The sequence below is a fragment of the Saccopteryx bilineata genome, chromosome 4 (assembly GCF_036850765.1).
Source record: "Saccopteryx bilineata isolate mSacBil1 chromosome 4, mSacBil1_pri_phased_curated, whole genome shotgun sequence".
NCBI lineage: Eukaryota > Metazoa > Chordata > Mammalia > Chiroptera > Emballonuridae > Saccopteryx > Saccopteryx bilineata.
The window spans coordinates 243,112,097-243,138,306 of NC_089493.1; the positions used below are offsets into that span (position 1 = coordinate 243,112,097).

The 26,210-nt window shown below is 39.7% G+C and overlaps 1 pseudogene; it reads right to left on the reverse strand.

Moving 5' to 3' along the window:
* Positions 1-537: 537 nt before the first annotated feature.
* LOC136335665 (ubiquitin-conjugating enzyme E2 C-like) lies at positions 538-6,311 on the reverse strand (annotated as a pseudogene).
* Positions 6,312-26,210: the final 19,899 nt, after the last annotated feature.

The following is a 26,210-nucleotide window of genomic DNA, read 5'->3' on the forward strand; positions in this document are numbered from 1 at the left end:
TTATTCTGCTGTAAATAATTTTTCCCTTTATCCTTTCTTATTGATATCCTGATATATAAGAATGTAATTGTATAAATATGGTTGATCTTGAATTCAGCATCTTTGCTGAACCCATTTCTTAGTTCTCTGGATTAGTTTTACTGGAATACATGGTATTTTTCATGCAGCATCTCTTGAATTTTCTATATAGCCAACTATAGTCTTTGTAAATGACATTTAGTGACTTCTTGTTCAAGTCTTCTTTTTCTTTGCTTTGTATTTGCTTTCTTTTCCATTTCTTGATGGAATTAATAAGTATTCTGTACTCTCTCTGTTTCTTTCCTTTGTTGCCTTGAGGTAGTTATCACTAAATTTTTAGTATGTATACTACATTATATAATTTCTTTATTTTTTTGTAAAAAAACCCATATATTTTTATTTCCTATATTTATCACAAAGGTTCAACCAGAAACTTAATTTTCTATACAGAAATCAAAGAAAGGAGAGAACATCTGAGGAAAAAATAAGACAACACAGGGAGTAGTCGGGACAGTCCTATCAGGGCTCTAGGAGGGAGACCTGCTCTGATTAGGTTTCTTGCAGGTTCTTAAAGCTTCTGGGTATTTCAGAACTTAGCAGCAGGTGCATTCAAAGGGCTGCCAGAGTTGGGTTCTCCCAGCATGGAGAGCAGGATGGTTCTGACATCACACACAGGTCTGACCACTTGTCCTCCAGGATGCCCAGCCAGAAGTGACGCTGGTGTCCACGTGGTGGTGAGGGTGGCAGGGCATGAGGAAGTTCCCTGTGGGCATGCTGTGATGGTAGGAGCTGTGACAGGAGCCACTGGGGAACTCCCTGGAGAGGGACCCCAGATCTTCGTAGACTGCTCTGTAGATGGTCACCCCTGCCCCTTTGAAGAAGTGGTCTGAGTCAGGGAAGGCAGTCTTGTCACTAGACTTACTGCAGATTGTCAGATTGGGTCCCCTCCTCTACAGGTGGCTATTGGGAGGCCATCCAGGCCATGTTGGCAGGACACAGACCTTGAAGAACATGATTGCAACTCTTCATTGTGTAATTTCTAATATAGTCTAAAGCGATTTTGCCCAAAACAATAGGGACTCAGAGGCAACAACACCAAAGAGATAGGTCTAGAGCAGGGGTCGGCAAACTCATTAGCCAGCAGAGCCAAATACCAACAGTAGAACAATTGAAATTTCTTTTGAGAGCCAAATTTTTTAAACTTAAACTATATAGGTAGGTACATTCCTTATCGGGGTAGCGCCCACACATGGTACTTTGTGGAAGAGCCACACTCAAGGGCCCAAAGAGCCGCATGTGGCTCGCGAGCCGCAGTTTGCCGACTACTGGTAAAGAATAAAAAGAATTTGGTTTGGCCCATGTTGCAGGTTCTTAAAAAGTCCTTAGTTATGTGAGTGCCTCTGTTCTTGCTAAAGATGTTACCTAAAAGGGAATAGGTCAGTGAACACGTTCACCTGGACACATGTGAAGAAAACTAGGAAACCGAATTAAAGCCACTGAGAAAAGACTCAGATCAAATCCCCTCTTCACCTCTTCCAGCCACACTGGAATCCCCTTATTCTAATTTCCTATTTTTCTCAGGGCCCTGCAGTTAAGTCCTTTACTAACTTCTCATTATCTTAAATACGGTCGTTTTCAGAGCTCCTTGAGGTTAGGCAGTATGTCCTGAAGTTCTGTATTGTTCAGGATACAGTATCAGAATCTGTGGAATCAGAAAGTTTGTATCTGTCATTTGAGAGAACTGTGAAATGAAATTGTATACACATCTCTTCTTACTTGGCCCTGGAGTGGAGCCTGTTTTGAGAGTGGGCACCCAGGTTTGCAAAGGAAGCAATCACCTTGGGCTAAATAATTTCATGTATTCAGGTACTGTGCTTTTTAAATTACCTTTCTGTGTGCTGATAAGAATGGTGAAGGTTGAAGAATCATGTAATTGATTAATTAGGCTGAAGAGGTCTTAGATAAGATGAAATTTGTCTCACCACAAATTAGAGACTTTCTCTGTGGTGTTTTCCTGACATTCAATGCAAAGAAGTAAAGACTCTTAAGGTCAAGTTGTTTTATTCCAGCCACAAGGCCTGTCTTCACTGGAGAAAGTAGCCCCATAACCCCAAGGCTTGTCTTAAATCTAAAATTTTGTAGAACATATTATATTTACTTGGAATAATATGTATTTATTATAATTAATAGTATAATTTCATGAAACATAGATGCCACACTACCATAAACTGTAAATAACCTGCCCCTCTAGCTTTTTTCTCTTGTTCTTTTTTATTCTGATATATTACCATATTCCACCAAACTGTGGCGGGAGAGAAATCAGTGCTGTCTGCTCTCCCCCCTGCAGCTGTGGCATTAGTAAAGATGCCCCTGGCTGTTTCTGATCCAAATCCGACTCAAAGCTTTGTTTCTTCCAAGTCCTTTTATTAGGCACATGGCAGGTGTTTCAATTCATACCTGTTGATTGATGAATGGAAATTGATTAACTTTCTTTAATAAGGAAGCTGGAGACCTGCAGGCCTTTTCCTCTGGTGTTTTACATGAGAATATCTCTGCCCCTGCATCTGGAGTAATTATCCCTGCTGGACACACACGCTGAGGCATGTGGTGAGGATATAATTTCTTGCCCCCAAAAGTATATGGGAGAAGAGTCCATGCTTCTAATTAAATTCTCTTTTCTGAGTTTTAATTAAAGTAAAATAAATGCAGGTGGTAAAAAAAAAAAAAATTGAAGCGTTGTTGCTATACAGGCTTCTTGTTTTCTTTTTTAAAACCTGAACTTTTAGCCAATAAGCCTATGAAAAGGAATGTCACTGAAACAGGCTGCTGCCACTTCTGCTCTCCAGGTTCTTGTTTATTTCCTTAGTTGGTGACAGTTGGTGTGGTCCAGAGTCGCTGTTGACAGCACGATCTTTCTGGCAGCGGGGTATTGTCTGACTTGTTTTGTCCAAAGCTCTTCCATCCCCTGGAAGACTGACAGCAAATAGACTTCTAGCTGAATAACAAGTAGGGGCGGGTGACAGGCTGACATTCTGCAGAAATTCTACAGTAATTCTACAGTAAGCAGTCAATCTGCTGTACCGTGGGCCCTGCTCAACCTACAGTAAAACATTTAGAAAAACTACAGAAACCCCAATTTCTGTACAAATGAAGCAGAAAAGCTTAATTTCAGGACTGGCAGGCAGTTGGAAAACCTCTCCAAAGGAGCACTTTTGTGAATTAAGTGTGTACGCAATGGCAGCTGATGCCCATTACTGAAATGCAGGTGTGAATAAATCAATTTGTTTCTATTTAGAAAATACTTTCTCTTTAGAGTTTTAAAATGAAGCCTGGGAAATAGGAAGCACCCCCGCTCTCCCCTCCCCCAATCACCACCAAGAGCTAGATGTGTCAGAGTGTTAGTTAGGTTGTAAACCTAAGAGAGAGAATTCATTGATTTGGATGGAATTAAATAGAATTTATTTGAAATTAATAAGATTTCTATGACTTGAAATTATATATGTGTGCCTGTGTGTATGTAGGCACCAGTGAAGAGAGCGTGCCACTGGGTTAGGGGAGAAGGAACCCCCACTGGTGAATATCACCTGCTTTGCACTGTGAATTAGGGAAACTAGCCATCAGAAGGGCAGGGGCTAGCCTGTATTTCTTTTCCATTTCCTGATGTTCTTTGTGAATGCTGGGTGCAGAGACTCTCTAAAGTAAGAAAGTTCTGAGAGTCAGGTTCTTGGCTGGCTGATGAATGAATGAAAGAGCCCCAGGGAATGCCTTGCATGGGGGAGAAAAGAGGAAATTATTGTTAATATCATATATCCAGCAGAACTTCTTCAGGTAATAAACTTTCCTGAGGGTTTTTTAAATTATTATTTATTTTATTTATTTTACTTTTAAGAATCCATTTAAACAATACAGGGAAGAGAAAGCAAAAAGTAAAAATCTCTTTTAAAAATCTGATTACCCAGATAAAAGCACTGTGTGCCATTTTTATAGACAGTCGCTATTACAGCATGCTTATATGTTGGGATGGATCCAGTAGAGGGTGAGAAATTAATAATATAAGAGGAGGGGGAGGCAATCTTTGGAGCTTCGCGTTTGTGCAGGCAAGAGAAGGTGGGGTTTGCTGTACAGTTGGAGGAACTTGCGTTAGGTAGGAGATAGCTGTGTACAGTGAGGGTGCTGCTTATCAGATGCTGTAAAATAACAGTAGTTTATTTTGTTTTCAACAGCCCAGCGCAGGCCAGCTTCTCTCCTAGGCAGTGCCCCTCTAAGTGGTGATTCTCGAAGTGGAGCTCCTTCCACGCAGTGGCTCTGCCACACTGGAGTCCTTCCTTCTCTTCCAACCGTGCAGACGGGATACAGTGTGAGTCAAAATCTCGAGGGAGGTTTTAGGGGACAGGTGTGGAAATGGCTTGTATTACTTTTACCTACACTCTTTTGGCAGCCATTCATGCTCTAACCCAATGACAGGGAAGGCTGGAAAATGTAGTCTTATGTTTCGGGAAGGAAAGGGAGAACTATAGAGCTTCTAGCCGGTTTCCACCATGGGAAGGAAGGCAGAACACTGGGATGCAAATAATCACTGGTTAGCAGATAGAGCTGTGAAAATGTGTGGAGGTTTTCTTCATGTCTCAGTGAAATAGGAAGGAAGGAAGGCAGGAGAATTAAAGGAGGAAAGAGGTAATGATGTGAAATGGTCATCAAAGTGGGTGGACAGTAAATGCTCGGGGAAATGTATTCTAACACCTTTCAGGGAACTGTAGTCAGTGCTGGGGTTTGGCTTGTGGATACAGTTGGTCAGTAGTGGGGAGGTGAGCTGGAAGCTGATGCCCACTAGCCGCAATGCATCTGTCTGTCACTCTCTGTGACAGCTACGGCCTTTGGAAAGTATTGGCCATGGCTTCATTTCTGTCTTCTAAAATCACACAACTTTCTTTTTTTTGGTTAACTTTAACCAGAAGTCTGAGTGGGAAAGGCATTCTGGGAAATGTAGTTTCTAGCCTTAGTCTAGGTAACAGCAAAGCACAATCCAGTGTACTTGGCTTTATTTTTCACCAAAGCACCTATCCACCACAATCTGAAATATTACACATGGACTGTCTTGATTGTTTTTGTTGTTTTCTTGTTATTATAAAATTGAATTCCATGAAGATACTGGTTTGCTTTGTCCTCTGTTGCTATTGTCCTCTGCACCTGGAACAATGCCTGGCACTGCAAGTATTTGTTGAATGAATGAGGTTTTCTGGACATTTTCCAGATGTCTTTCTATGTATGTATAGCACACAACCACACATAGGTATAGAAATAAAATTAATTAAAAATGGGATAATACTTTCCACTTATAACTCTGTAACCTTTTTTGTTTTTTTCACTTATCTCAATGTCATAGACCTATTTCAACAACAATAACTATTGATCACTATCACATTTTTTAGATTGTTATAAAGAATTATTTTATGTCTATCATATCTTAATTAATGAATTACTTTGATGTAATTAATTGGACCCTTATGGGTAGATATTGTGCTAGCCTGGTTCGAAGTTGATAAAGCAGTCTTAATGGAAATCACAGAATGGTCTTGATTGGATCATCTGAAATAAAATCAATATAATAGGCCTTTTTAAATATAATCTGAGATTCACAAATCTATGCAAATATAGTTTGGCATTGTACCCAGTCATGGAGTGTTTGTTCTTCAAGGGGTACCTGTGAGGTAGGGGCTAGGATGAGTAGGACATGGCATGTGTTCACTGATGCTTCCTATTAATACCAACCTAGGCAGGGACAACTTGTACATACTGAGCAATATGGTCTAAGTCCCACAAAGCTTAAAATTTGCTGTGCCCAGACTCAAATCCTCAGATGCTTATGTGCTTTATTCTTACAAACGTTCTCCATTCCTCCACTAACAAGATATGAGTGGAATGGGACTCATATGTTTATGGTGTTTATGGTGTGTTTTGGAGTAGCTATTGGAGGCAGTCATACACAGTGCCCGACTGGGGCTTACTGCTGAAGGTTTAAATTGGGGAAGTGATTGCATAAGAAAGCTCAGTGAGGAAATATGCAAAATGCTCTGAATTCAGGCCTGGCAAAGGGCAGAATCTCTTTGTTACTTGTGAAAATATCATGGACATGCAGCAAAATCAAGAATTTACCATCTTTACAGTATATTTGAAGCACCTAGTCTTCACCCCAGGCCAGTTAAAGCAAGGCTCTGTCTGGGAAGGGAGCCAAGATGCTGACCTTTGCGAAGTCTGGAGAAAGTGAGCATGAAATTTGCCACAGGTGGATGCATTTTTCCAATTCCTGGCTGTACTTTGAATTGAGGAGTTGAAGGTCCATGAGTGTGTGAGGCAGGGAGAGCTGTTTAAGGACCCAGTCAGGTGGTGTCATTTCCAGCGCTGCAGCAACCTAGCTGGAGAGTCTACTGACCGGCTCTCATTGGGGACCTGCTGTCCTCCACAGCTGCAAAGCAGAGCCAGGAAGCTGATTTGGGGAGAACAGAGCCCCACAGGGTAGTAGCTCCTGGGCTCGTGATTGTGCCCCCGTCAGGGCACACCACTCACCTTGGTTTTGATGGTTCAGTCTATGCTTATGTGCTCATTAGTTTGAGCATTCTGCTGTCACAGATGGCTGATGGGACTTCATTTGAAACCATTTCTAGGAAATAATGCATTATGTGTAAAGTGCTTACTCTCTAGATGGGAGCCACTGAGGGAGCTTGTGAAGATCATCTTGTAATGAACTTACTAAAGTATTAGTATTGCTATGTTCCTCATGTAATTGTCTTAAAGTTTCTTTTTGCTTTTTTTCCTTAAGTGAGAAAAATATATTGTAGTATCCTCCCAGAGTGCAGAGGTTGCCAGTTCTATTTCCCAGTAAGGGCACATACAGGAGCAGCTCAGTGTTCCTCTCTCTCTCTTTCTCCCTACATCTCTCTCTCTCAATATATATATATATTTGTTTAAATATATATATATTTAAATAAATATAGTATGATCCCATTTTTATAAAAGCTAGGATTACCAAGTATAATGCCAGTGACCAAGGCCAGGCAGGTCCACACTGGATTCAGATAGACAGTGGAGGCACTGTGGAGCCAGAAAGCGTTGGGCCATTACTGTTTAATAGATTCTCGCAATGGTGGATGAGCAAACAGGCAGGGAAAAACCTCTTCTCCAGCAATCAAATAGCAAAAATGGCCCCTCACAGTGGCGGGAAGGCAATCCAGAATCTGCCTTCCACAGCCCCTCCCAAGCACAAGCACCCATAGCCTTGCTTAGACTATGCACACGTGCCGCTGCCACATGCTCATGCACTAATTAAGCAAAGTGATTGCAGCTGGTACACTAGTGCGCAAGCCTAACACAGCTGTTTTCCCAGCATTCCACCCCTTTAGGGTTGCCTGCTTCATAATCTATACAACAGCTATCCTCTGTGGGTGGTCCCTATGAGAGGGGTGAGGTACATTACATGAAAATAGACTTTAGCAACAGCACAAGTTATACAATAATTACAACGGTACCCTTCACAATGTCTCCCTGAGCACCCTACCCAGAAAGTTAACTAGAGGCCCAACTCTAGCCCCCTGCCCTATGGTAGGTGGGAAGACCTATATAGTCCAGGGCTATGTCCACTGAAGAAAGTGTCCTTGGTGCATCCCTGAAACTAGATGGAAATGGCTTTCCAATGCAGGAGGGCCTCCACAGCTGATGCACTCCCTACACCCCCCCCCCATCAAGTTGTCTCATACTGTTCACAAGCAGCATGTCCATCCAGCAAGGGAGCCAGTGCCTCCATCTGGTTGAAGTCCAAGAGTCCATTGTACCACTCAATGATCAGTCCATGGTAGACATCTCAGCTGTCTGTGCAAATTACCAAGGTAAAGGTCCATTACAGGCAACTAGCCATACAAGTCTTTATTAACAGACCTCAGCACCTCTCCATAAGTGCTCTGGCCATTGCCACAAGCCCCATCCACACCCCTCAGCAAGCTTGCAGGGTTTGGCAGGGTCAAACACATTCAAGGTCTGTGCCACCTTGAGAATTATCTTAGCTCCTGCTGCTGGCGCAAAAAAACACTTATTATCTCCTAATGCCAACACGTGCTGCACATTAAAAAAGGACCAGTGGATTTCCAATTTCATATGGGCTCTCCAGCTCCCTGCCTGTCCCTGTTGGATGGGTCCCTTGGCATTCCCCCTATTCAAACTGGGATAACAGGTCTTGGAGGATCTTCCTATTCAACTGTCTCCAACAAGTAATTCTGCAACTGTGCAATCTGCTTACCTGCCATTTTCTTGCCAGCTGCTGGGGACACCTGCTTCCCTTGCCTTTTCAGTGGCTGAAACCTCTATTCTGGCTGAAGCTGCTGCCAAAGCTCTAACAGAACTTTATTACACTTGCCATCTAATTTCTCCCTATCTGCCCCAGCCACAATCAGATCTATCCACATCTGTGTTTGGGTAACCTTTACAGGCCCATTTCTTTTGTTAGTCAAGGGGGCAGCATGGGCAGCAGCCCACACAGCCATACAGTCCATCTCTGTTCCAGAAAGCATGATGTCATTCACTCCTAGATCCCACAACTGCAGTAACCAGGCTGCCAGGGGCTCAGTGGGTTCTGCCTGAATTGTGCCTTCAACTTCATCAACTCTGCCTGGATGTAGGGCTGGACACAGAGTACTCCACCACCTGTGGAGAGGGCTGTGCTTGCCCTTGAGGCACTCTTGGCTGCTGGGGTTTTACCTTCTGGTTGACCACTGACCAGGCTTTGAGTCTGTGAACAGCAGTTTTATCCTGAACTTTCTCCTCAGAAGGGGTGGAGTTGGGAACACCTGCTCCCACTGACTCAGAGCCATTCCACTGGCATGAATGCAGCTTCATTTTTTGTGCCTACTTTAGCTCCTGTGGCTGCCAGCTCTTGGCCTGAAGCTGAGACTTGATCTCTTGAACCTGTAGTTGTTTCTCTAACAACTGCCAGTGCTAATGTTCAGTTTCCATGGAAAAATGCAGGTCACAAAACTGCAAGTCCTTCTCCAGAGATTGTTCCAGTTCTGGGTGCTGTTGGTGCTCAGCCTGCACCTCACACTGAAGCTCTCAAAAGTGATCAGTCTTCTTCTCCAGCAACTGTTGCAGTTCCTGCTGCTGTTGGCACTTGGTTGGAAGCTCATTCTGGAAGTCTCAAACTTGGGCAGTCTCTCACACAGAGCTCTTGGTATTTTCTTGCAGGCTGGTAAAACACCCAGCCCACGGCCCTCAAAAGGAGAGCTAGGAGGAACAGCCACTCCTCTACTCCACCCTTCAAGGGTGTTGGCAGCTCCATACCGATCTGATCTGTATCCTGCCCACAATGCCAGATATAATACTGTTGGCTGAGGCCAGGCAGGTCCACACTGGATTTGGGCAGACAGTAGAGGAACTATGGAGCCAGAAAGCCTTGAGCCATTACCATTTAATAGATTCTTGCAATGGCCCATGAGCAAACAGGCAGGGGGAAATCTCTTCTCCAGCAAACAAACAGCAAATATAGTCCCTCACAGTGGTGGGCAGGTAATCCACAATCTTCCATTGCATATGGAATCCCTTCCAAGCACAAACACTCATAGCCTTTATAGGCTATGCACACGTGCCTCTGTCACATGCTCTCGCACTAATCAAGGAAAGTGCTTGCAGTTAGTACACCGCCGAGCTAGCCTATTACAGCTGTTTTCCCAACACAAAGTTTAAAAAATTACTAAATCTTGGTATTTGCATGGAGAAAGGCCTGGAATGAAACAGATTATGAATTTGGGTATCCTGAGGTAGGTATGGGGAGCAAGGGTTTAGTGTAAGAGGGATAATTAATTAGTTTTTGGAATTATGTTAGTAATCATAAAGAACACATGAACTTTTTAATTTTAGAAAAAGGATATAAAAATTAAAATATATAATCAGAGTTTTTTTAATCCCTTTGTGCTTAATATAAAACAAGAAGTGGGAGGAGGGCTTCTTATAGAAAAAGATGGTGGAATCTTGCTACTGATGTCACTCCAAAACTAGCAGTGTCCATTCATTCATTTAACAAATGTTAACAGCCACCACCACATCCCAGGTACTTTCCTGGCATTGTTGTAGCTGCTGGTATAACAGCTAATGAAGCAATTTACTTCCTTTCATTGAGGAAGAGATAGATACTAAATAGCTGATATATAAGTCCTGGAGTGAGATGTGGTGATGGAGAAAGTCGAAGCAGAGACAAGGACAGGGGATGTGGATGATGGTCAGGCAGACCTCACTGAGTAGGTATTTAAAATCAGTAGAGATTTAAATCAAGCAAAGAAAAGATGGGGACAATTGGGAATCAGGTTCCAGACAAGGGGAACATGTTCAAAGAATAGCAAGAGGGCAGAGTGATTCAGGAAAGGTGACAGAGAAGAGGAGGACAGGGAGTTAGTCATGGCCCAGATGATGCAGGTCTTATAGACCAGTAGTAAGGACTGGGATTTTATTCTGAATGTGATGGGTATCAGTCAGTAGGGGCTTGTGAATAGGGCAACACAATCTGATACACAATTAAAGGGTTCACTCTCAATGCTGTGTGAATAGACTAGTAGGGGACAAAAGTAGAAGTCAGTAGCCAAATAGAAAATTGTTTTATTAGTCCAGACAGAAGACTAAGAGAACATTGACTTCTAACTTGCTGGCAGAATTGCACTGCTACTTTGGTACCTGTTTTTTGTTGCTCCTGGGCACAAAGAAGACAAATCCGAAGGGAAGGCCTATGAGGTCATAGGTGGAATTGATTGAGGGCACTGCACCTGAAATAGGACCTTAGCATCTGAACCACTTGATCATGTATCTCGTATAACATGAAGCTATCAATAAATGGATAACTCAAGTTGAATAGTTAGTGGTGTCCTATGCTTAAAACACTCTGAACATGACTTATGATGTTATGTCTCTTAAATTTTTTTTTTACTTTCCACACATCAGTCACTAAGTTTATTAGATATTTTTATTATTTTGGTACTCTGATGAATGTAAATTATATTTTATCTTGCCACATTCATTCATTTTAACAGCAGTATAGAATTTTCAATGAATAGACTGATTATTAATGAAGTTAATCATTGTTTTGTACATTCATTGGCCATTTGGATGTTGTCTTGTATGCTTTTCTAGTTCTTATAGATTTTTCTCTTGGGTTGTTTGTCTTTTTTCATAAATTTGTACTTGGTATATGTATTATCAATCTCTCCTTGCAGTCTCTGACTTTCCTTTTCACTTTGTTGTGACTTCTGTAATAAAATTTGTAATTTAAAGTAGTTGAATTAATAATTTCCCTTATAGTTTGGCTTTTAGTGTCATTAACAAATTAATTTATATTCTGAAGTCACAAAATATTTTTCAAAATTTTAGAGATTTGCTTCTTCTGTTTAGGGCATTCATTTTTATGCATGAGTTGAAGATCTTTTATGTTTTGCTATGTGGATTACCAACATTTTTAGCACCATATATTGAGTAGTATATTTTTTCACTATTTAATTTGTAATACCTACTCTATCATCTGTCAGTTCTCATATGTATCTAGGCTTCCTGATCCAGTATTGCATTGCTTAAATTATTATAGTCTGATAGTAAGTCAATACCTATCAAAGAACCCTCATTAATTCTTTTTCTTTAAAAACAGTTTTGAACATTCTTGGCCTACTTGAATGAGTTATGGATCAACTTGTCAAAGTTCTTAAAAAAGTTCTATGGGGATTTTGATTGAACTTGTACTGAATATATTAATAGATTTTCTAATGATAGATGACCCTTAAATTTCTGAGACAATTCTTATTTCACCATGTTTTATTATTATTTTTCTATATTGCTGCATTCTGTTTGCTAATGTTTTGTGTAGAATTTTTATTTCTATATTTACAAGTAAATTAACTTGAATTCTTTTTTTTACATTTTAGACAATTTTAATGTGAAATGTACATTGAACAAAGTGCATAAAATGCATATCTATATGTAATTGTAAAGGTTGACTTTGGTTTAAAAAGTGAAACCAAACAGCCAGCACTTCAGAAACCCCTGTGAGTCCTTTCTAGTACAGTCTAGCTCCATTCGACCCCCTACAGGTAAACAGCACCCGAATTTGCTATTTATATAACCCTAAATAATTAGTTTGTGAATTTTATTTAAATGAAATGAAACTATATGTATTCTTTCTAACATTGCTTTTTTTGCTCAACATTATTTTAGAAATATTCTTTCATAATTACATGTATACCTGTAGTTTGTTTATTTTAATTGCTTTATAATACTCCCTTGCATGATTATAGTAAAAGGAATCTATCCATTCTGTGTATGGGTATCTGGATTGTGTCCCAGTTTAGACAGTGTAGTGAAGTACATGTGTAGAAGTTAGGCTTTGTATGGAAGCTACAACATTTACTGTTTCTGAGGGGTGAGAAGGAATCAAGTGAGTCTTAATGTCACAACTTATTTCTTTAGGAAAAAAAATGAAACAAGTATGGCAAAATGTGAACCTCTGTCTAAATTCTGTGGTGAGCATAGTCTATTATACCACTTTTTGCATTTTCCTATCTGTTGAAATTGCTTAAATCATTAAAGGAAAAGAAATTGTAAAGAGCTTGTAGTGTGAAGCATTCTCTGCCACCTTCCCAGCTCCCAAGGCAGAGTGCAGACTTCCACCAGTGATGCCAGACAGGTGGAATGATCAGCTCTGCTTTGGAGCCTGCAGCGATCCGCACACCTGGGAACTGCCTGGCTGCTCTTTCTCCGGTCTCCATTCTTTATTATTATTTTTTTAATTTTTAAATTTTCTTTAGAAAATTAACTTAAACGTGGTGACATTGATCAATAAGGGTACATAGGTTTCAGGTAAGTATTTCTATAGAATTTGAACAGTTGGTTATGTTATATACCCATCACCAAAAATCAAATCATTTTCTGCAACCTTATATTTATCCCTCTTTACAACATTTCTCACCCCTCCCTCCCCCTCTCCCACATCCTTTCCTTCTGTTAACCACTTCAGTTTTATCTAGGACAAATAGTCTCAGTTTTATATACTACCTATGTGTGAAATCATACAGTTCATAGCTTTTTCTAATTTACTTATTTCACTCAGTATAATGTTCTCAAGGTCCATCCATGTTGTCGTAAATGTCACTGTCATCATTTCTTATGGCTGAGTAGTATTCCATTGTATATATGTACCACATCTTCTTTAACCAATCCTCTATTGAGGGACACTTTGGTTGTTTCCATGTCTTGGCCACTGTGAATAATGCTGCAATGAACATAGGGGTGCATGTGTCTTTATGTAACCAATGTTTTTGAGTTTTGGATATTGCTGGGTTATATGGTAGTTCTAGTCTTAATTTTTTGAGGAACCACCATACTTTCTTCCATAATGGTTGTACTAATTTGTATTTCCACCAGCAGTGAATGAGGGTTCCTCTTTCTCCATAGCCTCTCTAACACCTGTGTTGTTGATAACAGCCAATTTAACAGGTGTGAGGTGGTATCTCATTGTAGTTTTGATTTGCACTTCTTGAATAGTGAGTGAAGATGTGCATCTTTTCATATCTCTGTTGGCCATTTGTATGTCTTCTTGGGAGAAGTGTCTGTTTAGGTTCTCTCCCCATTTTTTATTGGATTGTTTGCTTGTTTGTTACTGAGCTTTGTGAGTCCTTTATATATTTTGGATATTAACCCCTTATCTGAGCTGTTGTTTGCAAATATCATCTCCTATTTAGTTGGCTGCCTATTTGTTTTGTTGTCAGTTTCTTTTGCTGTGCAGAACTTGTTTAGTTTGATATAGTCCCATTTATTTATTTTGCCTTTACTTCCCTTGCTTTTGGGGTCAAATTCATAAATTGGTCTTTATGGCCAAGGTCCATGAATTTAGTACCTATGCTTTCTTCTATGTAATTTATTGTTTCAGATCTTATATTTAGGTCTTTGATCCATTTTGAATTAATTTTTGTGCAGGGGAAAACACTGTAGTCAAGTTTCATTCTTTTGCAAGTGGCTTTCCAATTTTCCCAGCACCACTTATTAAAGAGGCTTTCTATTCTTCATTATGTGCTTTTGGCTTCTTTATTGGAGATGATTTGTCCATATATATGTGGTTTTATTTCTGGGCTCTTGATTCTGTTCCATTGGTCTGTAAATCTGGTTTTTTTTTGTTTGTTTGTTTGTTGCCAATACCATGCTGTTTTGATTACCATGGCTCTATAGTATAATTTATTTTGTATGTGTGTGACAGAGAGAGATAGAGAGAAGTAAATAGGGGCAGTCAGATAGGAAGGGAGAGAGATGAGAAGCATCAACTCTTTGTTCTTGCACCTTAGTTGTTCATTGATTGCTTTCCCACATGTGCCTTGACCAGGGGCCACAGTGGACCAAGTGACCCCTTGCTCAAGCCAGAGACCTTGGACTCTAGCTGGTGAGCCTTGCTCAAACCAGATGAGCCCGCACTCAAGCTGATGATCTCAGGGTTTCAAACCTGCATCCTCATTCCAGTCTGACGCTCTGTCTACTGTGCCACCGCTTGTTCAGGCTTCTATAGTATAATTTGAAGTCAGATACTGTGATATCTCTGGCTTCATCTTTGTCCTCAGGATTGCTTTGGGTATTCTGAGTTTTTTATGGTTCCATACAAATCTGGGCATTTTTTGTTCCATTTCTTTAAAAAATAACATTGGGATTTTGATGAGGGTTGCATTAAATTTGTATATTGCTTTGGGTAATATGGCCATTTTAACTATGTTGAACCTTCCAATCCATGAACATAAAATATTTTTGCATTTCGTTGTGTCTTTCTTAATTTCTTTCAATACTGTTTTGTCGTTTTCAGTATATAGGTCCTTCACATTCTTTGTTAAGTTTATTCCTAGGTATTTCTTTTTGTTGTTGTTGCGATTGTAAAAGGAATTTTTTTTGAGTGCATGTTTCATCATTGGTGTATAGGAAAGCGGTGGACTTTTGTATAGTGATTTTGTATCCTGTGATTTCACTGTATTGGTTTTTGTTTCTAGTAGTTTTTTGGTGGAGTCTTTGATATACATAATCATGTCAACTGCAAAAAGTGATACCTTTACTTCTTTTTTCCCAATATGGATGCCTTTTATTTTTTTTCTCTTTCCTGATCCCTCTGGCTAGAACTTCCAGAACTCTATTGAATAAGAATGGAGAGAGTAGGTAGTCTTGTCTTGTTCTTGATTTTAGAGGAAAAGCATTTTTTTTTTTACCATTTAATATGATATTAACTATGGTTTGTCATATGTGGCCTTTATTGAGTTCAGGTATTTTCTTTCTATTTCTATTTTATTGAGTGTTTTAAACATAAAGGGATGTTGTATCTTACTGAATGCCTTTTCTGCATCTATTGATAAGATTATATGATTTTTGTTCTTTGTTTTGTTGATGCGGTGTATTATGTAGAGTGATATTCATATTGTGAATCATCCTTGTGCTCCTGGAATGAATCCCACTTGATCGTGATGTATTATGTTTTTAATGTGTTATTGTATTTGATTTGCTAGTATTTTATTTAGTATTTTTGCATCTGTATTCATTAGAGATATTGGTCTGTAGTTTCCTTTTTTTGTGTTGTCCTTGTCAGGATTTGGTATAAGGGTTATGTTGGCCTCATAAAATGTGTTGGGGAGTATTGCTTCTTATATTTTTTGGAAAACTTTGAGAAGATAGATACCAAATCTTTTTGGAATGTTTGGTAAAATTTACAATTGTAGTCATCTGGTCTTGGATCTTTGTTTTGGGGGAGGTTTTTGATAGTTGTTTCAATTTTCTCTCTGCTTATATATCTATTTAGGTTTTCCACTTCTTTGTGGCTCAGTCTAGGAAGATTGCATAGTTCTAGGAATTTCCTCTAGGTTGTTAAACTTTTATTACTGCTCTTGCTTCATTCCAGAAATTTTGATATGTCATTTTTATTTGTCTGTATATATCTTTTAATCTCTGCTTTTATTTCTTCTTTGACCCAGTCATTTTCTAGAAGTATATTGTTTAATTTTCACATTTTTGTGGGTTTCTTTACCTCTTTTTTATAGTTGAATCTAATTTCACCTGACCTGTGGTGGCACAGTAGATAAAGCATTGGCCTGGAATGCTGAGGTGGCCAGTTCAAAACCCTGGGCTTGCCTTGCATTTTGATGCTCCCTGCCTCCACCCTTAAAATGATTAGATTTTTTAAAAATTGTAATTTCATAGTCTTATGATCAAAAAATTTGCTTGGTATGATTTCAATCTTCCTGAATTTGTTGATGTTAGTTTGTTACCCAACATATGGTCTATCCTTGAGAATATTTCATGCACACTGGAGAAGAATGTATAATCTGGTATTTTGGGATGAAATATCCTATATATGTCTATTATGTCCATTTGGTCCAGAGTGTCATTTAAGGCCAATATTTCTTTACTAATTTTTTGTTTGGATAACCTATTTTGTAGGAAGAAGCTATGAAAATAAGCAGAATTAGAATAACAATCAGAGACAGCAAGGCATCCTAGGGTAAAAGCCCTGAGTGGACACAAATCCAGGGGCCTATTTGCCCCATACTGGAAACACTGCATGCTGGAAACAGCAAAACAGCAGGATAAGATTCAGCAACAAGGAAATGTTAGGTTCTCAGAACAGAGATTAGAAGTGAACATATTCCTTGTTCTTTACCCCTTGAAAACTTCTGCTGTCTGCTTCCTTGAGTTATTTGTACTTATAATAAATATCTGAGTAAAGCTGGTGTTTGGGCTTCAGTCCTTTAGTTTACTGGGGCTATTGCCTCCCCTCAGCCCCTCAGAGCATGTCATCTGGTCTCCAAGTAGCATTGTTGCTGCTACAAGTCATGCTCTATGGAAGTTTTGGAAACCAAATGTAAGGTTTGCTACTTCGAATAGTTTATCATCATTGTGACAATTGATGCCCATGTGAGAAACCAGAAGAAATGACCTCCCAAAGCCTGTAAAGGAAAAGGACATCCACTCATCCCATTTGGTGAGGGACACAAGGAGCAGGAGAACAGCCCTTGAATGCTTGCTCTGAGGTCACTTTTAGGGATTAAGCCAGGGATTTCCCTTTCCCCTTATCTTTCTTTCATCATGGAAAATCCCTTTCCCCTGAGCAGGGGAGTTTCCAATTACAGCTACAGGGGACTCCTCAAAGCTGTAGGGTGTTGGATTGGAACTTAACTGCCCTCTTGCTCAGGATCTGACAGCAATGTCCTTGGTATCCAAAGGAGGGAAATTGAGACTTAGAAGATTGGTAAAGTACTTTTACCAAGGGGATGGGTGAAGCAATCGGAACTGGATATGAAAATGACCCCTTGGGATCGGAAAGGGCTTGTAAAAACTGTTCTCATCACCTAGCCTGAACCTCAGACCAGTCCCTCCTCCTTGATATTTTACCAACCCTAACGAGCAGGAGGTATCTACAGAAGAAGAGAGCTTCACCCATTTTTTTTTTTTTTTTTTGAGAAACAAAAGGCTGGAATGTTAGTTTGGGTTCAGTGTACCTTTAAACTCAAGGCAGGGTATAAAAATGAGGAGTCAGGTCAGGGCCTCAATGTAAAGAGAGAGAGAAAAAAGGGACACTTTTAAAATCCAAGTGTCAGTAGTCCATCTTCTTCCTTCTTTTCAGTCATCCTGGAAGACTTCCAAGGACAAATAAAGAGTCTTACCTTCTCTGCCATTATTAATAACACTGTAAAATATAAAATTATGCCAATTTTTAAAACAAAGTAGTATGGAAAAGCATTTGACATTACTACTAGTTTACATTTAATTAATGTCTTTTATTTATTTATTTTTCTTTACAGAGACAGAGAGTCAGAGAGAGGGATAGACAGGGACAGAGAGGAACAGAGAGATGAGAAGCATCAATCATCAGTTTTTCACTGCGCATTGCAACACCTTAATTGTTCATTGATTGCCTTCCCATATGTGCCTTGACCGCAGGCCTTCAGCAGACCAAGTAACCCCTTGCTCGAGCCAGCGACCTTGGGCTCAAGCTGGTGAGCTTTTGCTCAAACCAGATGAGCCCTCACTCAAGCTGGTGACCTTGGGGTCTCGAACCTGGGTCTTCCGCATCCCAGTATGACGCTCTATCCACTGTGCCACCACCCAATCAGGCTAATTAATGTCTTTTAAAGTTCTTAATAAAACATATGTTTGTTTTGCTTGGGTTTACAAAAAGTTTCTGTTATCTCTGTTATGTCTTCTAAAAATATAAGTATGTTTGCCCATAGAAAAAAAAGTTTTTTTCTAAAGGTCATAAAGTTCATAAAAGTATCAATCTAAAATTACTAATTACTATCTTAGTCCTCACTGAAAGTTAAAGTTTTTAGAAGTTGAGGATTCTGATTAATTGGAAAGAAATTATATGATTTTAATAATAAAATGTATAAGTTATGGAGGTACTTTTGAAAGGAAAAGGGAAGAAAGCAAATCGTTCTGAAAGCAGTTTATTTCTGACTGGTGAAGCAGGTTTGTGTAAGTTGCAGAAGGTTTGTGCAGGTTGTAGAAGGTTTGTGCGAAGGGAAAAAAACAAAAAGGTAAGGAACTAAGCAAGTAGACAAAGGTGAGAAGAGGGAAAAAAGGAAAGACTTTAGAAGAGGAGTGTTCTAAAAGGAAAATAAAAAGGAACAGTAGAACATTCTTAGGGGCCTCAGAAGCTTGAGAAATTCCCCCAAATTTACAGTTATTACAGGAGGAGCTAATAGCCTTGTTAATCCCCAACTACACAAACAAAACAGGGGGAGTCAGGAGGTGAGACTCACCCCACAAGAACAATTATAGAAGGCTCTTTTTCACTCTTATTTTTTTTTTAACATTTCCTCATCTGGACTACTGCAGTTGAGAGGCTGAGCAATGGTCTAATCCTCTTAAACTGTACTGGTATATATTAGCTGGCCCTGAGTGGCAGAATGCAATAAATTGCTAACCTGAGGAGGAAGGTATGTTGCAATTTTGTCATCCACAGGTCCTCTCTGGATACAGTGAGGAATGTGAAGCCTTATCATGAGTTGGCACCAGCCCCTAGAAAGCAACCTGGTTCCAGAGATCCAGAAGCTGATATTGAATCCATCTCTGGAAATGAACCCCAAAAAAGAAGGACACCTAACTTGCTCCCAAGCACTCAGGGAGCACCTGACATCACCTGGGACACATGAAAACATCTAACCTAGGTGTGCTAAAGAATTTTTGTAAAATATAGGCATGCCTGTAACCCATGTAAACCTGCTTCTATGCTTTCCCTTCACCTTTCACTGCAACCACCTAAACTTCTTACTCTCTATTAATCTTTACTAAAATAAAAAAGGGGGATATGTAGGAATACATTATGAAAACATGCAAAATTAGAATAACAATCAGAGACAATGAGGCACCGGAGCCCTGAGAGGATGAGAGTCCAGGGGCCTGTCTGACTCATACTAAAACCAGTGTGTCCTGGAAATGGCAAAATAGCAGGATAAGATTCAGCAACAAGAAGTTATTTAGGCTCTCGGGACAGAAATTAGAAGTCAGCATGTTCCTTGTCCTTTACTTCACCCCTTGAAAACTTCTGCTGTCTGCTCCCTTGAGATACTTGTATTCACTAATATCTGAGTAAGGCTGGGGATGGAGCTTAAACCCTTTGATCTGCTGATGGGAGCTGTTGCCTCCTCTCGCTCCTTGGAGCATATCATCTGGTCTCCGAGAAGTTTATTGTCGCTGATATTGAATCCATCTCTGGAAATGAACCCAAATATCTAAAGCCATTAATGGTGTGTTGAAATCTCCAAATATGATTGTGTTTTTGTCTGCTTATATTTTTAGATCAGTTAGTAGATGTCTTATATATTTTATGCTCTTTGGTTTGGTGCATATACATTAACAAGTGTTATGTCTTCTTGATACAATGTCCCCTTGATCATTATGAAATGTCCATCTTTATCTCTAGTTACCTTTGTTGTCTTGAAGTCAGCATTGTCAGATATGAGCATGGCTATACCTGCTTTTCTTTGGATATTATTTGCTTAGAGAATCATTTTCCAACCTTTCACTTTGAATCTACTTTTGTCCTTGCAGCTTGGATGTGTCTCTTGAAGGTAGCATATGGTTGAATTTTTCTTTTTGAGCCAATCTGCTACTCTGTATCTCTTTGTTGATGAGTTCAGTCCATTTACATTTAGGGTAACTATTGACACTTGAGGATTTCCTATAGCCACTTTATGCTTTGTTTTCTGGTAGTTCTGTGTGTTTCAGTAGTGGCTTTTTTATTAGTGGTTACCATTAGGTTATTAAGAGAAAAATGTTCATATGTACAAGACTCCTTTGTCTTCTGAGTGCTTCTGCACTCCATCCTCATTTGCTACTGCAGATCTTTATCTTCTCACCTTTTATGTTATTGTTGTCACAGATTATTCTTGTTTTTATTGTGACCTTGTTGGAGCTTTTACTTGTAATTTTGATTTGTTTTGTTTTTTGGTCAAATAACCCCTTTGAGTATTTCCTGCGGTGGTGGTTTTCTGGTGATAAATTCCCTCAGTTTCTGTATGTCTGTAAAAGTTTTTATTACTCCTTCATATTTGAAGGATAACTTTGATGAATACAGTATTCGATATCTATCTGGTAATTTCTCTCTTTCAGTACTCTGAATGTTTGGGTCCACTCTCTCCTGGTTTGTACAGTAAAGTTTCTGCTGAGAAGTCTGATAACCTAATGGGCTTTTCTTTATATGTTATATTCTTTTCCTTAGCTGCCTTGACAATTCTTTCTTAGTTATTGATTTTTTGACAATTTTATTACAATGTGCCTTGTATTAGGTCTGTTTGAGTTGTGGTAATTTGGTGTTCTGTTTGCTTTTTGGATTCGAGGTTCTAACTCTTTCCATAGGCTTGGGAAATTCTCATCAATTATTTGTTTGAATAGGCTCTCCATTTTCTTCTCCCTCTCTTCTTCTTCTGATATGCCCATTATTCTTATATTGCTCTTTCTGATATAGTCAGACAATTCTTGTAGAGATCTCTTAGTTTTTTAAATTCATGAGTCTCTCTCCTCTTTTCTTTGTAGCATCTCTAGTTGCCTGTCTTCAATGTCACTGATTCTTTCCTCTATCTGGCTTGTTCTGTTAGCTAAACTTGCTACCTCAGTCTTCAATTCACATATTTAGTTTTTCATCTCTGTTTTTAAAGTTTCAGTCTCCTTGGTAAGGTATTTGTGTTATTCATTATTTTGTTTTCCTAGCTCATTAAGTTGCCTGTTGGTGTCTTCTTGCATCTCGTTGAGTATTTTGAGAACTTTAATTTTGAATTCTCTATCATTTAACTCCAAGGTTTCCCTGTGATTGAGGTTTTTTTTTCCTGCATATTTTTCATTTTCTTTCTGAACTACATCTCTGTCTTGTGTATCCATGGTATTCAACTTCTTTCTTGATGGCATTTGAGAGTGGTATTGTTAAGAAACCCCCACCCCCCCAACTTTAGTTCATTTGGTGCATGGACCTTTTAGGCACACCTGTGAGCCCAGCTGGGGTTCCTTCACTGCATTATAGTTGTTCAATTTGTTGAAATTTCAAAGGGAGAGATTAAGAGTATCTCTCATTCTGTCATTACTTTGATGTCATCTCTTCTTAAATTCTTAACAAGAGGAAAAGTGTTTAAAACTGACATTTTATAAATGATGAGTAGAGATAAGGCATGAAGTAATGGTTACCAATACTCTAACTCCAAGAAAACTCCAAATATATGCATTCTTTTAGAATAAACAAGCCAGGCAAAACCCTGATATTATGATAATGAGAAGCAAACTCCACGCGAAAGCAAAGATATAAAAGAACATTCTTTGTTACTACTGTGGAAACAGCTGCAGCAAAGCAAAACTGACATGAAACTGTTCAGCAGAAAATTTTCCAAAGACACTTAAGTGCTAATTGTTTATGGAGGAAGAAAATAGGGTAATTAAAGGAGAGACTGATATAAAGAAAATGTTGAGAACCTGAAAGAAGTCCAAGAGATTTTGTTTGTTTGCTTTTTGATACTCTACAAACACCGAAAAGGTTTTGCTCAGAGGACTCGGGTGACATTAGCATTGGGTTTCCGCAGCCTGTACCTCTAGGGACCCAGAAGGCTACAGCCTGCATCATAGAGTGTGATGGGCATCCTTTTCAGAAGTCATGGCTGCAGATGTGGTCAGGGAAATGCCTGGACCATTATTTCTCCAATAGATAGTGCCAGTTCAGAGTGTGTTGCTATGCAGCTACCTTTCCCTGAGTATGGTCACATACCTTTTTCTCATAGCAGCTTGTGAAGAGGTTGATAGATGTCCTGGCAGCTGACAAAGCACAGGAAGATGGAAAGAAAGTTAAGGGGGAAAGGCAGCTAGCACTTTTACTCAAACCGATATCATTCTTTCCACAGTTGTCCAGAAAACCTATGAACAAGTCCCAGGGTGTTCTGATCATGACTGCTGTGCAGACACTACACTTCCTCCCACGTGCATGCACTGCTGTGCACTGGATCGAGAGGAGAGGGCTGGAATTTGGGTCACCTGTCCAGTGTCAGGGTCTGCCAGTGACTCCTGGAAAGACCCAGGAAAATCACTTGACCTCAGGACTTGGTTCTATCTGTTTTATCTGGAGACTATGGGCTCTGCTAAGTGTGATCCCCTAGCCCTATGCCACTGTTGAAAAATAACAGGCTACGACAATACTACAGAAACTTGAGATTTTATCTTTTAAAAAGGTGTTTAATCTTATTTTAGTCTCACAAGGCTTTGTTCACATGAGATTTTTTTTTTTTCAGAATGCAGAGGCAGAGCACACAAAGAAGCTGCCACTGGGTTGAAGCGGGCTGATGGTACAGACCCCACCCCTTGTCCCCCGTCACTTACACCTCAGCAGATGCCAGAGCGGCTCTGACGCGTAAAGATTCAGACTGGTTTGGAAACCACCCTTTCACAGATGACAGTCCTGAGGCTGGCTTGTTGTTAGTTAATGGAAAGCTGTGATGAAAACCCAGTGCTCTTCGCCCCAGTCTAGTGTTTGCTGTTAGACACCAGGTGACACCTTTAATGAAGATTGGCAGAGTCTGGCTCTTTGAAATTAACCTGGGACTTGCATTCCCACAGTATGTTTTCTAACTAACCTGAAACCCTCCAGCTACAATTAGGAATGGTAGGGAGAACAGAATAAATATTGGTGTATTATTTTAGGGGAAGGGGGTAGTAGTAAAGGACAAATATTGTTTTAAATGCAAAGCTGAACTCACATGAAAAAGTAAGTACATCGTTTGCTAGGGCTGCCTTAACAAACTACCACAGACAAGGTGGCCTAAGCAGCAGGAAAGGATCGGCTCGCAGTTCTGCAGGTTGGAAGCCCAAGACCAAGGTGTTGGCAGGTTGGCTCCTTCTGAAGCCTCTTTTCTTGGTTTGTAGGTGGTGACCTTTTCACTGGATCCTCACATGGTCTTTTGCCTGTATATGTCTGTGTCCAAATTTCCTCTTCTTACAAGGACACCAGCTATAGTGAATTAGCGCCTACCCTAATGACCTTATGTTAATGTAATTATCACTTTAAAAACTCTATCTCTATAATCACTTTCTGAGGATAAGAGGAATAGAACTTCGACATGAATTTGGGGGTTGCAGGGGTGGGGGTAACAAAATTCAGCCCATAGCAGTTATTTACTAGTTTCCAAAACTAAAGAGAGACTGAAACAATTGTTAGTGAGTCTGAGCTGCTGCGGCAGACCCCCTGGCTGGAGGGGAGCAGTGAGTGTCTCTGCAGCAAAGGACTTGGACCCTCATCAGCCGCAAGAGGTGAAGGCTTGAACCTAACAGCACAATGTTAACACCAAGGTCTTCAAAAGTCTGTACCTTTAGGATAAAGTTAGGCTTGAAATAATCTACTCACTGTCAGGGTGATGACAAGAAAGTCTATCTCAACCTGGGTTTTGCTGGGATAAGGAAGGCACCATAATCTGTAACCATGAGCCTGTGCCTCATACAGATCTGGAGTTAAGCTTGATGCCATCAGTATTGCCCAAGAAGTATTGGTATTAGAAATGAATAATTTTTTAAAAGGTAATTGATTAATGATACCCTTAATTTGTCAACCACTAATGTAGAATAATTTATATAATACTGTTCCTGAAATCTGGTAGATCTTGCTTATAAAATAATCTGGTTCTAGTGGATACATGTGTGTGCAAATTTTGATCAACATGTTTAGTTAATTTTTGGTTATATATATATATTTAATATATATACAGTGTGTCCATAAAGTCATGGTGCACTTTTGACAGGTCACAGGAAAGCAACAAAAGATGATAGAAATGTGAAATCTGCACCAAATAAAAGGAAAACCCTCCCAGTTTCTGTAGGATGATGTGGCAGCATGTGTGCATGCACAGATGATGACGTAACACCGTGTATACAGCGGAGCAGCTCACGGCCATGCCAGTCGAGATGTGGACGGTACAGAGGAGAAAGTTCAGTGTGTTCTGTGGCTCGCTAAATTCGAATCCGTGACCAAAGTGCAACGTGAATATCGGTGCATTTATAACAAAGCACCACCACATAGGAATAACATTACTCGGTGGGATAAGCAGTTGAAGGAAACCGGCAGTTTGGTGGAGAAACCCCGTTCTGGTAGGCCATCAGTCAGTGATGAGTCCATAGAGGCTATACGGGATAGTTACCTAAGGAGCCCTAAAAAATCTGTGCGTGAGCCCACATCGAACTGCACTGAATAGGTGTGAAACTGGGAGAGTTTTCCTTTTATTTGGTGCAGATTTCACATTTCTATCATCTTTTGTTGCTTTCCAATGACGGGTCAAAAGTGCACCATGACTTTACAGACACACTGTATTATATATATATATATATTTGATATATATAATATATACTTGGTATATATATTATATATATATTTGGTTCTATTATAATATAAATGTATGTTCTATTCATTTTCAAGATGAAAGTAGTATTTTCAGTAATTTTTATTTTCTGAGTAAAATGTCTATTTTATATGAGTTTTCAAATTTGATTGGAATGCCATCATTTGAATGCTGTTATAATTTTTGTGTCCCTGAACCATGGCAGGTATTTTAATGTCCCCTTTTTCCATTCTTAATGATGTTTATTTTTGCCATCATTTTTGTGGTCTATCTTGTTAGATGTTTAACTAATTCATTTATCTTTTCTAAGAATTAGCTTTTGGCTTTGTTGATGTTCTCTCTTTTTCTTTTTGATTTCATCAGTTTTAGCTTTCATTAAAGAATCTGAGTTGATTTCAATAAGATTTGGGGTAGAAAATAAAAATAAAAATATTTCACATTTATTTCTAACCCTTTTTAAAGATTCTCTTCTGTAGTCATACAAAGGCGGAACCAGAAGTAACATCTCAATCATAGCTTATATGGGAGTACTTTTTACTCTTTTTTAGTAAAAGAACCTGAAGCTATTTCCACTCTGGAATCCGTGTCTCTTCAACTCTCTCCAAAGGTGGGTTAGAGAAAGTGCTTCCTTCCCTGGCTCTGGGGGTCAACACAGTTCAGGCCTGGCCACTTAGTATGTTCTAGCTCTCTGGTCTATCTATTGGCTCAAGGATAGGTTCAGGACTCTTTAAGTGTTAATAGAAAGAGTTCTGCTTGTTCCTAGACTTGAACCTGGGAAGGTTGTCTCACACACATGTGTGGATACTCAGTCTGTGAATTGAAGCTCTGCCTTCAAAACTCCTAAAAAGAGCTACAGTGGGCTGCCACTAGGGCCTAGGTGTGTGCCTCTTGGAGGTGTGGTCTCACCTTCGATGGACAGACTGAGGAAGAAGTCTATGCAGTCTCTGAAAGGAGGCTCAGGGAGGAAGATATCTGGATCCAGTTTAAGAAGCACACAGTCTTGAAGGAAGGGGGTGCAGGGCCTAGGGTATCTCCCCTTAGCCCACGGCTTCTAAGCCCCAAGGAGAGGGGCCTGGTCAGAGAATAAAGTCCCTTTTGCCTGGGCCTTTGGTGATGCTGACTTTGCTATCTCTGCTCCGCTGCTATCTAGTTTTGTAAAAACTGATTCTTAGGAATACATAGGGAGCACTTAGATGAGGAAATACTTAGCAGGGCTAAATACGTTGATTGGCACTGTGGCAATGCTAACAGCCTGCTATTGTAAGTAGACCTGTCTCCTGCTTTTAGGGGCTGCCAAAG